Raw genomic sequence first — 11,879 nt, 5'->3', positions numbered from 1 at the left:
GACTAACGGTGTTTCTCCACTAGATTTCCAACAGAGTTTGTTTATTTTCATGAAATGATTTGTTCATATTCTTTAAAAAATGTTTTTTAAGATTTTACCCATTTATTTTAGAGAGGGAAGGGAGGGAGAAAGAGAGAAACATCAATGTGCGGTTGCTGGGGGCCACGTCCCGCAACCCAGGCATGCGCCCCAACTGGGAACTGAACCTGCGATGTCCTGGTTCACAGCCCAAGCTCAATCCACTGAGCCAGGCCAGCCAGGGCTGATTTGTTCATAATCTTTACCCACTTGGGGATACAGGTTTCCAAAGATACTCAACCATCCATGTTGGGGTGTACCTCCATTATCCATGTTCACAGCACACAGACTGGAAAGACCTGGATCTTAGGTCAATGTAATTCACCTCACTGTAACACCGTGGAATCAGGATTTGTGAATATCTCCATTTAAGAGATGAACAGAATGAAGCTGGGCCTAGGGGCATATCACCTACTGAATGAAAGTAATTGAGCCCTGACTGATGGGGCTCAGTTGGTTGAATGTCATCTTGCAGAGGAGAAGGTTGCCGGTTTGATTCCCAGTCAGGGCACGCACCTGGGTTGCTGGCCAGGCCCCCAGCTGGGGGGCAACTTCCCAGTGGGAGGCAACTAATCTATGTATCTCTTGCATATTGTTTCTCAAATAAATAAATAATTAATTAATAAAATATTTTGTCCTTTTTTAGAGGAATCGAGGTATAGGACAGGATGTAAGGGGATTACTTGAAATCCACTGGTGATAGATTAGGGAGGTAGGAAAAAGCAAAGCAAGGAAATCTCTGAGAGTGGATAACAGGAAAAACAAAGAGACACATACCTTTCTTACGTTGGTGGGTACAGAATAGTTAACTATGGACACTCACAGCAAGTGGTATTGGGGACCAAGATGACAATGAGGGGCCTGTGCTCTGGTGGGAGGTTGTGCCCTAAGGGCTCTGAAAAGGAGATTACTCTGACCTTTCAAAGGTATGTTATCTTTTTTAGTTTTTAAGGCCAGATTGGTTTTGTGCCAGATGTCATCACAAGGTTTGACAGTAAATGCCCGATCACCCACTTATAAACTAACTACAAAAGGGTCTCAGAGGTAGGTTATCTTAGATGCACAAAGACAATGCACAGGTTCAGTTAAGGTCAACATTGACCTTTGTCAAGGAAGCTACAGGCTAGGATCATGAGCACGCTAGGACTCTATTTTAGTTAGAAATTTTCATGGTTACTTTCATTCTGTGAATTTGTAGGGTCTGCCATGCAGGTCCATCCCCCCCCACACCCCTGAGATTGTCAGGTTTAGTGTGTGGCCTCTTTTTTCTTCCACAGCAACTGTAAGTAATTACTATGATCACTATTGGTACTTAAAATAAGGATGACTAATATTGTTTTTCATAAGTGTTGCTATTTTTCTAGCAATAAGTATTACTATTACCACTATCATTAATTAAAATAATAAATGCTACTATTATTTGCCTTTGCAGACTCTGCTCTAACTGCTCTCCTACCCTGCCTGCCTTCCCCCTTCTCCCACTGAAGGAGACCTTCCCACAGATGTGCCGTAGCTCAGGGCTAAATAACACTGACTCAGACTGTCTAAGGAGCCATCCTGGTTTGTCCTAGCTTTGTGACCTTGAGCATAGGGCTTAGGTCTCTGGGTTCTCAAACAGGGAAAGAGCCATTGCGCTTCCTCATTCCCGGGATAAATCCATGAAAGAATGTGATTCAGCGCAGCATGGTGGGGTTCTGCTGAGCAAACAATCAGTGCTCAGTGAATGGACTAGGGTTTGGTTTGGTAGTGTTCTCCCTAGGGCTCAAGCTTCCTCCCCCAAATCTGCCTACTGGGCTGACTCATTCATCCATCCATCCATCCAATCCTTCATCTATCCATCTATCCATTCATCTAGTCATTCATCCATCCAGACAATCAGCCAGCCAGCCAGACAAACAGTGAGCTTTCTGAAGGTCACCACCTAAAGCTAAAAGATCCCAGACATGTGTCTGATTCATACTTTGCCCTGGAGACACTCCCAGCATGATGGAAGGTGGCTGCTGCCTGGGATTGCCCAAGCGCCAGAGTTTACGTGTCACGAATCTTACCGCTAAATCAAGGCTTCTGCCTAAACACGTGATTCACATCTGGGTACCTGCAGACGTTTGTCTCCCTAGGGATTTGTACCTCTTCCTCAATGTTTATGCCTCGTCTACTCAGCCCCTTTTTCTCTCTTTACATTCACCCATGTTTCCCTGACCATTTAGGGGTGGTGACAGGTGGGATGTCAAACTCTTCCCAGAGCTCAGGGTGCCCACCTGTGAAACGGGGATGGTGGCAGCCTAAATATGTTTTATCGACTCCCCATCACTCACGGTAAAAATCAAACTGGACAACTTTCATAACTGACTCATCAACTATTGACCACAGAAGCAACTTCCCTGGAAAGACGCCATTAATTTTGACCTCTTCTGTCCTCTCCAGGAACTTAGGAACTGAGAGATCAGACTCCTGGCTCTTGGGAAGTTTCAACCCTCCTCACAGGCCACTGGATTCCAAGTTTCCAGCTCCATGAAGGTCTTCTGGCAAAAACATTCAAGGGCCTTTCAAGTCAAGTCCCTTATCCTGCTAATTCCAGGTCTCCCAGCACCTTCCAACACACCCCAACACCTGAAGCCTGTCTTACCACTCTTCACATGGGGACCCATGAGGACCTCAGAGCTGGGGGCCACACAAGAGTTGAGCCTTGTCTGCTAGTGATATTAGTCATAATAGGCACATTCTTTCTTTGTTTTTTTTTCTACATAGTCCAACTGTTTATGATTTCTGAACATGTATTAGATAACTTTTAAAAAGAGATTATTTTGTTGTCCTTATCCCGAAAACATTTGGGCTTCAGGAGATGCGGAAGGAAATCTTAGTGCTCTCCCCCTCCCCCCAGCAGACCCCCTTACACTTTTCCGCTTTTCCTCTCCTGAGCTCCAAGGGCCCTTCTTGTGTCTCTATAACTTGTTTCCTGGGCCCATTTCTTCTACGGCTCACTTTTGCTACCTCTGTATCTTTCTAAAATAAGCTTTCTCTTATAATTTGGAAAAAAAAAGAAGAAAAAATTCTTAGATGAACTTGCCTCATTTTCGAACCCCTAACAGAGGCTCTCAACCCCCTACCGAGCCAGTTTCCTGGGAAGTCAGCTGCCCAGGAGGACTGCCATTGTCTTTAGCATCAGAAAGCCCAAGGAAACCTCCTGTCTGTCCCCAGGGAAGCCCTAACACCCCTCCCTTTGTTACGTATATGGCTCTAAACCTTTCTTCGGGCTGCTCCTCCAGGTTCCCGTTTCTGGGAGGTCCCTCAGGGAAGTGTAAACAAACCTCAGCTTTTCTCCTGTTAATCTGTGTATTGTCAGTTAATTTTGAGAACCAGACCCAAGCTGGAAGAGGAGAACATTTTTTTCTCCCAAAGCTCTGTTTTAGAATTCCTTTCATGAAACTTACCAAATGGTGAGGAGTTACCCCTGAACTGGCTCCCCACCCTGCAAGTGCCACAGGTTTTCGTCGTTTCAAATTTTTAGCTATTGACGACCAGCCTCATGTGTAAGGAGTTGTAGCTCCATTTCTTCCTGCTGAATTAGGACTTGGAAAAGAATGGGTTTCAACTAATACTTGTTAAACTAGGAAAAGCATCGCAAGACTCTTTAGGACTATCCAGTAGAAGTGGAGTTTGAAAATACAAAGCAATCCTTTTTGCCTATCAATCCTCAATAGAAAATTTCTTAGAAGAGACCCCACAGATAAGGGGATTCTTAGAAAAGGAACCTGGGGGGGGTAATGGTGGGGAGTATATGCAGATAACTGTAATTGAACAACTATAAAATAATTTAAAAACAGAAAAAGGAACTTAACAGGATTTAAAAAAAATACTTTATATTTTTTTTCCATTACCATTTTTGTCCCTTATATCCTCTTCCAATATCACCCCCTCCTCCCCTCCCAACAGGATTCTTGCTGAAGGCAGGTTGAGGATTTGGACATTAAGTGTAGAATGAGGAACTTGATCAGATATTAAGAGGATTCTTGGTAAAACTGGGCTAGGCAGGCCAGAGGCAGGTCAAGGGCCAAGGTCATGGCCTTCTGAAGTGGCTCAGGGAAGCCTGGCTCAAGTTTGGTCAAGGAGAAGGTCTTGGTCGGTAGATACTCTTGAAGTGTGAACAAAAAGGCATTTATGTGTATGGTGTTTTCCCCCAAAATCAGTGACCCCGGATGAATCAAGACAAAAAACATCAGACAAATCCCAGTGGAGTTCTGGCCAGGTAGCTCAGTTGGTTAGAACATCGACCCGATACTCCAAGGTTGTGTGTTCCATCCCTGGTCAGGGCTCAAACAAGAGTCAGCCAGTGACTAATACATCAGTAAGTGGATCAACAAATCCATGTTTCTCTCCTTCTCCCTCTTCCTCTAAAATCAATATGTTTAAAAAAGGAAATCCCAGGGGAAGCACATTCTACAAAATACCTAGGCAGAATGCCCCCATTTTGTAAAGGTCATTACAAAGAAGGAAAGTCTGAGAAACCCTCACCAAGGAAAGCCTAAGGAGAATGACCGTGGAATGTACTCTCCTGGATGGACAGAAAAAGGATGTGAGGTTAAAAAAAAAAACAAAAAAAAAACAAACCCTGGCCCTCGCTCCTGTGGCCCAGTGGATTGAGCAGTGGTCTGCAAACCGAGGGGCTGCCAGTTGGATTCCTAGCTGGGGCTCATGCCGGGGTTGTGGGCTGGGTCCCCAGATGGGGACCTCTGAGAGGCAACCTTGCTAAATGATGTTTTACAGTAAAAAACAACAACAACAACAACAACAACAAGGGACTATAAAGAATGGACTGTAGCTAATAATAATTACATTGGCTCATTAATTATAACTGATATACCATACTAATGTAAGAAAAATTATAGAGGAATCTGGGGACAAGTATAATGGGAATTCTCTGTACTATCTCATTTTTCTGTAAATCTAAACTTATTCAAAAATTAAGTATATTTCTCTCTCTCTCTCTCTCATTTTGTATTTTTTTTTCTACACGCTTATGCCTTGGTAAAATCTAAGAAATTTGCCAAAGGGAGTATGCACCATTTCCCCACCCCCACCCCCAGGCTTCCATAGTCAATAGAAGTTGAATTTGCCATTATTAACAGGTGTAGGCCTGCTCTTTGTGTTCCCCAAGAGTCTCCATATTCTCTAAACAGCTCATCAAGCCTCATTCTTTGCCCTGAATGAGGGTCTAAATGTCTTTCCTGAATCCTGGGGAGGGAGGTATGCTTGCCTCAAAATCCCCATTTCCCGTTCAGATCACTCCCACCCCCGCCCTCCAGGTAGCTGTCTTCTAGGCCCCCAGGCCCACAGTTCTAATTCCCGATTGAAGAAATTCTTTGTAAATGAAGAAACCTCCACCCACGACTTGCCTCTGGCCTGCCCAGCCCACCCTTACCTAAATCATTCTCTCCACCCTTAATATCTGGTCAATGCAGATATCTAGTCAAATTCCTCACCCTCTACCTTTTACTAAGTCCATGACCTGCCTTCAGCAAGAATCCTGTAAGGCCAGTTTAGGAACGAAGCTCTACCCAAGCTATCTCTTAGTAATTCTCTGTCCACCAGCTGCGCCCCCCATTTCTCCTCATTATATTTACGAGTTCGGCTTCACTGACCTGCTCCACTAAGTCAATCTTGACCCTAAGCAATTAGGAACATGCCACCCCAAACTGCCACTCTAGAATATTGACTATTTTGAGTAAGTAGCACCTGAAACACAGCAAATACAAGAAAAATACTTTCTTTCTCTCAAAAGCGGGGAATTTAATTCCCCTATGAAAGATATCCTTTGGGCCTGGCTGGATTGATCAGTTGGTTGGAGTATGGTCCCCATACACCTTGGCGTACTGGGTTGATGCTCTAACCAACTGAGCTACTCGGCCAGGACTCCACTGGGATTTGTCTGATGTTTTTTGTCCTGATTCATCTGGGGTCACTGATTTTGGGGGAAAACACCATACACATAAATGCTCCCACCAGTTGTGGGTTCCTTGCCTGGTCAGGGCACATACAAGAATCAACCAATGAATGTACAAATACATGGAACAACAGGTTGACTTTTTTCTCTATGTCTCTCCCCCTCCCTCTCTAAAATCAATTTTTAAAATGTTTTTTAAAAGATATCCTTCATCAGGAGGAAAGCCACATTCTTATGAAGGTCTAGAAGCTAAGATGAAGAAAAAAATGGTATGCTTTCATCCTGTTGATCTGTCTTACAAGAATTTAATTTTCAGACCCAGCCAAAACAAAACAAAATATCCCAAGACCTAAGTACACCACCCCCCATGCAAGACTTGAATATAGTCTTTTTTCTTTCTGTTTTTCAAACTGTAAGAGAAAGTTTATGCAGAAAGTCACAGGTAGAAGTGAGCAGTAGATAGAACACAGGGGGCTCAGTAACTGAGTTACAAAGGTAAAGAGGCCCTTGGAGCTTAGGAAACAGGTAAAGGTAACTCACCTAGGGGAGAAGAGATGGTGGTGGGGGGTGAGGGTGGGGGACAGGAAAGCCATAAGAATAAGAGTAATTTCTCTTCCACAAGCCACATTGTCTTGATATAAACTTGTAAATTATATTGAGCCTAGTGGTGAAAAACACGAGCTTTTGAAAAAGACGGCTGTGTCAAGTTTAGTCCAATGACGGTCACTTGAATACAGAGGCTGGCCAACACTTTCTGTCAAGGGGGCCACAGAAGGAATAGTTCAGGTTTGGGGGCCACAAGAGTGTCTGTCACAAGTAGCCAGCTCTGCATTTGTCACCAGGGGGCAGCCAGATGACATATAAATGAATCCACGTGGCAGTGCTCCAATAAAACGTTATTTATGAACACTGAAATGTGAATGTCATGTCATATTCATGAGCCAGGATATGTTCATTCTTCTTTTGGGAGTTTTCCCCCCAATCCCTCCCTTCAAAAGGCAAAATTCTCAGCTGTATGAAAATAGACAATCAGGTTCATGGGCCACAGTAGTTCAGGTGGTTCCACTGCCTCGGGATAAAGGGAAAATGGGGCAAGACTTAGAACAATTTAGGTTTATTACTCCCGGGAGAAAGGGAGACACAGCCTGGGGAACCAGGGGGCCCACCCCAAGGGCTTTGAATTCAAGCTTTGCTTGGGTTCAGTAGGGAGGGGCGCAGCAGGTGGTCTGAGCAAGTTGGGGGGCAAAAGAGGTGCTCTAGACTGGATTCCTCCACAAAGCAGAAGCAATTCTATGGTGGCCTATTGGTGGACACCACACGACTCACTCTGCCTTGGTTCTTCAATATTATAATGCGGCCTTCTTGGTCCTCACGAAAACGCCACCTGGGTGAGGGATTTCTTTTTTGTCTTTTTTATTTATGGTCTTGTTCCCAGCACTTTAGACTGAAGATTTCAAACAGCAGACTGCACGTTCGGTGCTCGGAAACTAGTAATTGATGTGGATTGCATTAGGAGGTGGCAGACATCAGTAAACAGAAGAGGTACCCAAAACCCCCAGGTTCCCTGGAGAAGCACCTAATCTAGTCTGGGAAGAACCCTTCCCCCACTCCCCCCCCCACCCTAACCTCACTTACAGGTAGTTAATGTAGATAAGATGGCTGAATTCCTCTAACTTCTGAAATAAGATTACCACCCATGGCCCCCAGGGTGTAGGTAAGGGTTCTGCAGACCCGAAGGCCTCCAAGGCATGAATGGCGTGCATAAAAGGATTTCAAAACCGGGTTGGGGGGATTTTAGCAAGTGAACTGTTCTTATTGGTATGCAGACCACTTAGATAATGCTAAGACCTGGGTGGGGAGGGTGGAGAGTCCCGGGGGATTGTATGGACACAACAAGATCTAGTGATTTGCAAATGCAGACCTTTCAGTTCCTCAGGGAAGATCCTGATGGAGACTAAGTTCCTGGTGACTATTTTCAGCCTCTCCCAACCACCTGAGGCCAGCAAATCTCCGGTCTTGGGTCTTTGGGATTTGATTCCTTCCATCCTGAGTCAAAAAATAAAATACAGTTGAAACACTGCTTTTCAAGAACATTAAATAAAATAAAATTTAAAGCTGCTGATTAAGGTGTAAAGACTTTAATTTGAGACTTCATGTTAACCAATACTTAATAAATTAACTATATATAAGTAACACTGGGTAAAAAAAACCCAAATGTTGGGAAATACCTCTAAGAAAGCTGTTACCTTGTGATTTAAGTATACATATTAAATGACCAAAAGACAAACTGTAGACCAAGTGAAAGTCTGAGAAATATCATTTTACAATGTTGTGAATCACAGAAGAAAATATTAAATTGGGTCTTTTGCTTTAAGTTCACTTAAAGTCATCCTTGAATATTGCCTTTGCTCAATTCCCTTCCACTCAGTTTTAAGTTCGTCCTACTTAAAAAAAAAAAAAAAGATGTTTTTTGCTTCTTGCCAGGCCCAGGACTGGCTTTGGGAAACGGGGCACACAGGGAAAGGAGAAAGACAAGCCATTGCTACCCCCGACCCCCGCCCCAAGCTAAGCATGTGAGACAAATAAAAAACTGACCAATAATTGAGCATCAACCACTGAGCAAGATACTAGGCAAACAATGCCAAGCACAGGGTGTTTGCAATGCCAAAGGGTACAGGGTTTTAGAGGGAACAGGCTAGTCTTGGGGGGAGCCTCCCCTTGTATCTAAGTTTCCAAGCTGCTCTCCAAAATGTTCCTTGGAGCATTACCAACACATAACCCCAAATCTATAAAAATAGAAAATGTCTAACAGGAGGTTAATGAAGTGATGGCAAAAGCATACTCAGTATTGCTATGCAACCATTTTTTCCCTATTACTGTTTATATATTTTTTGAAATTCATCCAACCATCCTCGGCAGACCGCTACGAACTGGAGTCACCAGATGAAGGCCTCAAATCCCAGAAATACACACACACTAAGTTAAACTATACACAGTTTAAAAAGATACCAAAAAACGTATCAAGAAATTGAGTTTTAATAGTTATGCTCATCAAAACACAATTTAGATACTTTTTTTTAACAAGACTATTGGATTTGAAGCACAGAAGTTTGTTCTCTGTGTAAATGTTGATGTGAATATACAGAGACAGATATAATAAATATGATAAATCACTGTTATGTGTGCTTGTGGTTTTTGGACAGGGATTTTTTTTAATTTCTAATTTTTTTCAAGTACAGCAGACATTGAGTATTACTTTGCCTTAGTTTCAGGTGTACAGCATAGTGCTGAGACCAGGGGTGTCAAACTCATTTTCACCAGAGGCCACATCAGCCTCTTGGTGGCCTTCAAAGGGCCAAAATAATTTTAGGACTGTATAAATGTAACTACTCCTTAACTATTAAGGAGTTGAGATTACATTCAGCCCTTGGAAGGCAACTGTGAGGCTGATGAGGCCCCTGGTGAAAACGAGTTTTCACATCCTGGGCTTAGACAATCATATACTTTATAAAGTGATGCCCCTGATATTTCCAGTACCCAATTGGCACCATATTTAGGTATCACAATATTATTGACGATTTACTTTGCTATACGTATTTTTTTTTTTTCTGCTTATGACCCTATTGCAGGGATGGCCAGCTCTGGCCCTATCCACATGTTATGCTGGGGCAAGACTTTACCTGAGGGGCTGTCCTGCATATAGGACGTTTCCCAGTAGCCTTGGCCCCTGGCTACTGAATACAAGTATCCCCCTGTCGCCCCACCAGTTATGACAACTAAAAATGTCCCCCGACATCGCCAAATATATCCTGGGTAGAAAAACAAATCACTCCCCCATGGAAAACCACTGTTCTAGAGTCTAAAACCAATGGCCTTCCTCACTCACCCCTTCCGCCAAAGGAATAAGCAAACGCCTAGTGGTCAATAAATAAAATAAGACATATTATGTTTAAACATTTGTTCGATGCACGACTTGTTATTTTCTTGTGGGTAATTCTCTGTATTTTCCAATTGTTCACAAATAATCTTTAAAATGTTCCAGCTTCAAAAACTTTAAAGATTACATGAGGCTGTATCTGATCCGGAGGAGTTCCAATCAAAGGGGGTAGGGTGGGTCTGGGCGGAGACTGGGGAGGGGAGTGTTCTTGCCCCAGGTGGGGGTGGGGGCACTGAGTGGGTCTTGTGCTTATTTAAGAGCCCAGCAGCTCTCACCTACCAGTCCCTTGGACTGGAAGATATTCGCTTGCAAGGAGGAGCTCTGTAAGTACCATTTGCACCTTCATTTACCCTTTTATAAGATCCCTATTTCTTCGTTCCTTACTTTACCTTGCTTCCTAGGCTTGTTAAGTGTCCTTGTAGGATTGCACCACCCGCCCTATCCTGCTTTCTGCAAGCTGACCCATCGGCCACGTGTCTCTGCTCTCCTGCCTTCCTGGCTGGCCTGTTGGATCGTGAAGGTATGTGGGCGGGGGTTAGTTTGGCCTAATTCTTAAATACATCGAACTAGGAACATCTGTGCATCCTACACTCGTAAGTTCTACCAACACGTAAGTTCTACCAACACAAGGTATTTATTGCAACCCTTTGCTTCAAGTCCCTGTAGGGAAGTATACAGCAAACCAAAAGGGGACCAACTCGGGCTAAACCTGGGCCGCCAAGCCAGAAAGGTGCTTTTTAAATATTCAGCCTTGTTCTAGTGACGATTGCATGACCTTAAATGTCGTTCGCCGGAAAAAATTACGACCTCGATAGTGCGGTGGTAAGTAAATCTCCAAGACTCTTTTACTTCCAGTGTTTTTGTGTCTCTTTGCATTCCACCTTCTAGGGTTTGGGGACTGCTAACTTGGGAGGCCTCAGCAGTTCTCCCGGCGAGTTCTTCTGGCCACGGTGTGACGGCGGGCGCCCTGGAACCCCTCAACCTGTGGGACTCAAACTGTGGGGGCACTTTCGGTTCTGACGAGAAAGTGCCGCCATTTTTTGAGTTCTACCGATTGAGACCGTGCATCCGACGAGCAGGAAAGGCCTCTTAGCCGGTGTCCTGGCGGGAAAGGTGCGGCGATAAGAGTAACTGGGCACCGCCCAGGGGGCGCGCGTCTAGTTTAGTAAGTCTGTATGGTTCCCTCTTAAGCAAGGCAATGTCTCGGAGTGATGTGGTTTATGGGACTTTTAATTTACATTGAATAGTTAGAAATGCTGATATTTTACTTTCGGGATCAATCCTGTGATGCATTTGCCAGTGTTTTCCACCTCGGTCTCCATGCCGCCGTAAACCAGGACTCAGACCGTGGTACCCAAAACGGGGGCACTTGCCGTGGTTCAGACTGGAAAGTGCTCCCTTTTTGTGTGTCCCGGTTTGAGGAGAGCATCCAAGAGGTCTTTGTAGGGGGAGTGATACCCATTCTACCTCCGGGCTTCCCCCCTCCCCCTCCCAGCCCGCTCTTCCATAGATCCGCCTCGTTGGCCGAGCCGCTGCCCACCGGGTTTCCAGTCTCCCTCGGTGAGGTCCGCGATCCACTCTACAGATGGGTCCTGTTGCTGGCACCTCCTGACTATAAAGAGCGACTGCTGAGAATCACCCGTTTGGTTCTGCAAAAAGATCTTCCCAGTAACGCCCTAGCTGTAGACTTTGTCCCCTCAATGTGTGGACAAATCGTAATTGCTCGCGGCTCTTCATTCCAAAACCCAAGAGACCAGGGTTGAAGTTACATGGTGATTTGAAATAAAGTTTTTAAAAGTTATTTACGTGGTGCACTTGTAATTCTTGGAGGAACCTTCCCCATTGTGGACACTCACCTGGAGTTGTAATGCGTCGCAAAGTAGTTCGGTGGGGAGGGTGGTCAGTTGAGTCGGATGCAGGTTT

This window comes from Phyllostomus hastatus, unplaced genomic scaffold (assembly GCF_019186645.2).
Source record: "Phyllostomus hastatus isolate PE091 unplaced genomic scaffold, TTU_PhHast_1.1 phas_contig_549, whole genome shotgun sequence".
Lineage (NCBI taxonomy): Eukaryota > Metazoa > Chordata > Mammalia > Chiroptera > Phyllostomidae > Phyllostomus > Phyllostomus hastatus.
This window is presented reverse-complemented; position numbering follows the sequence as displayed.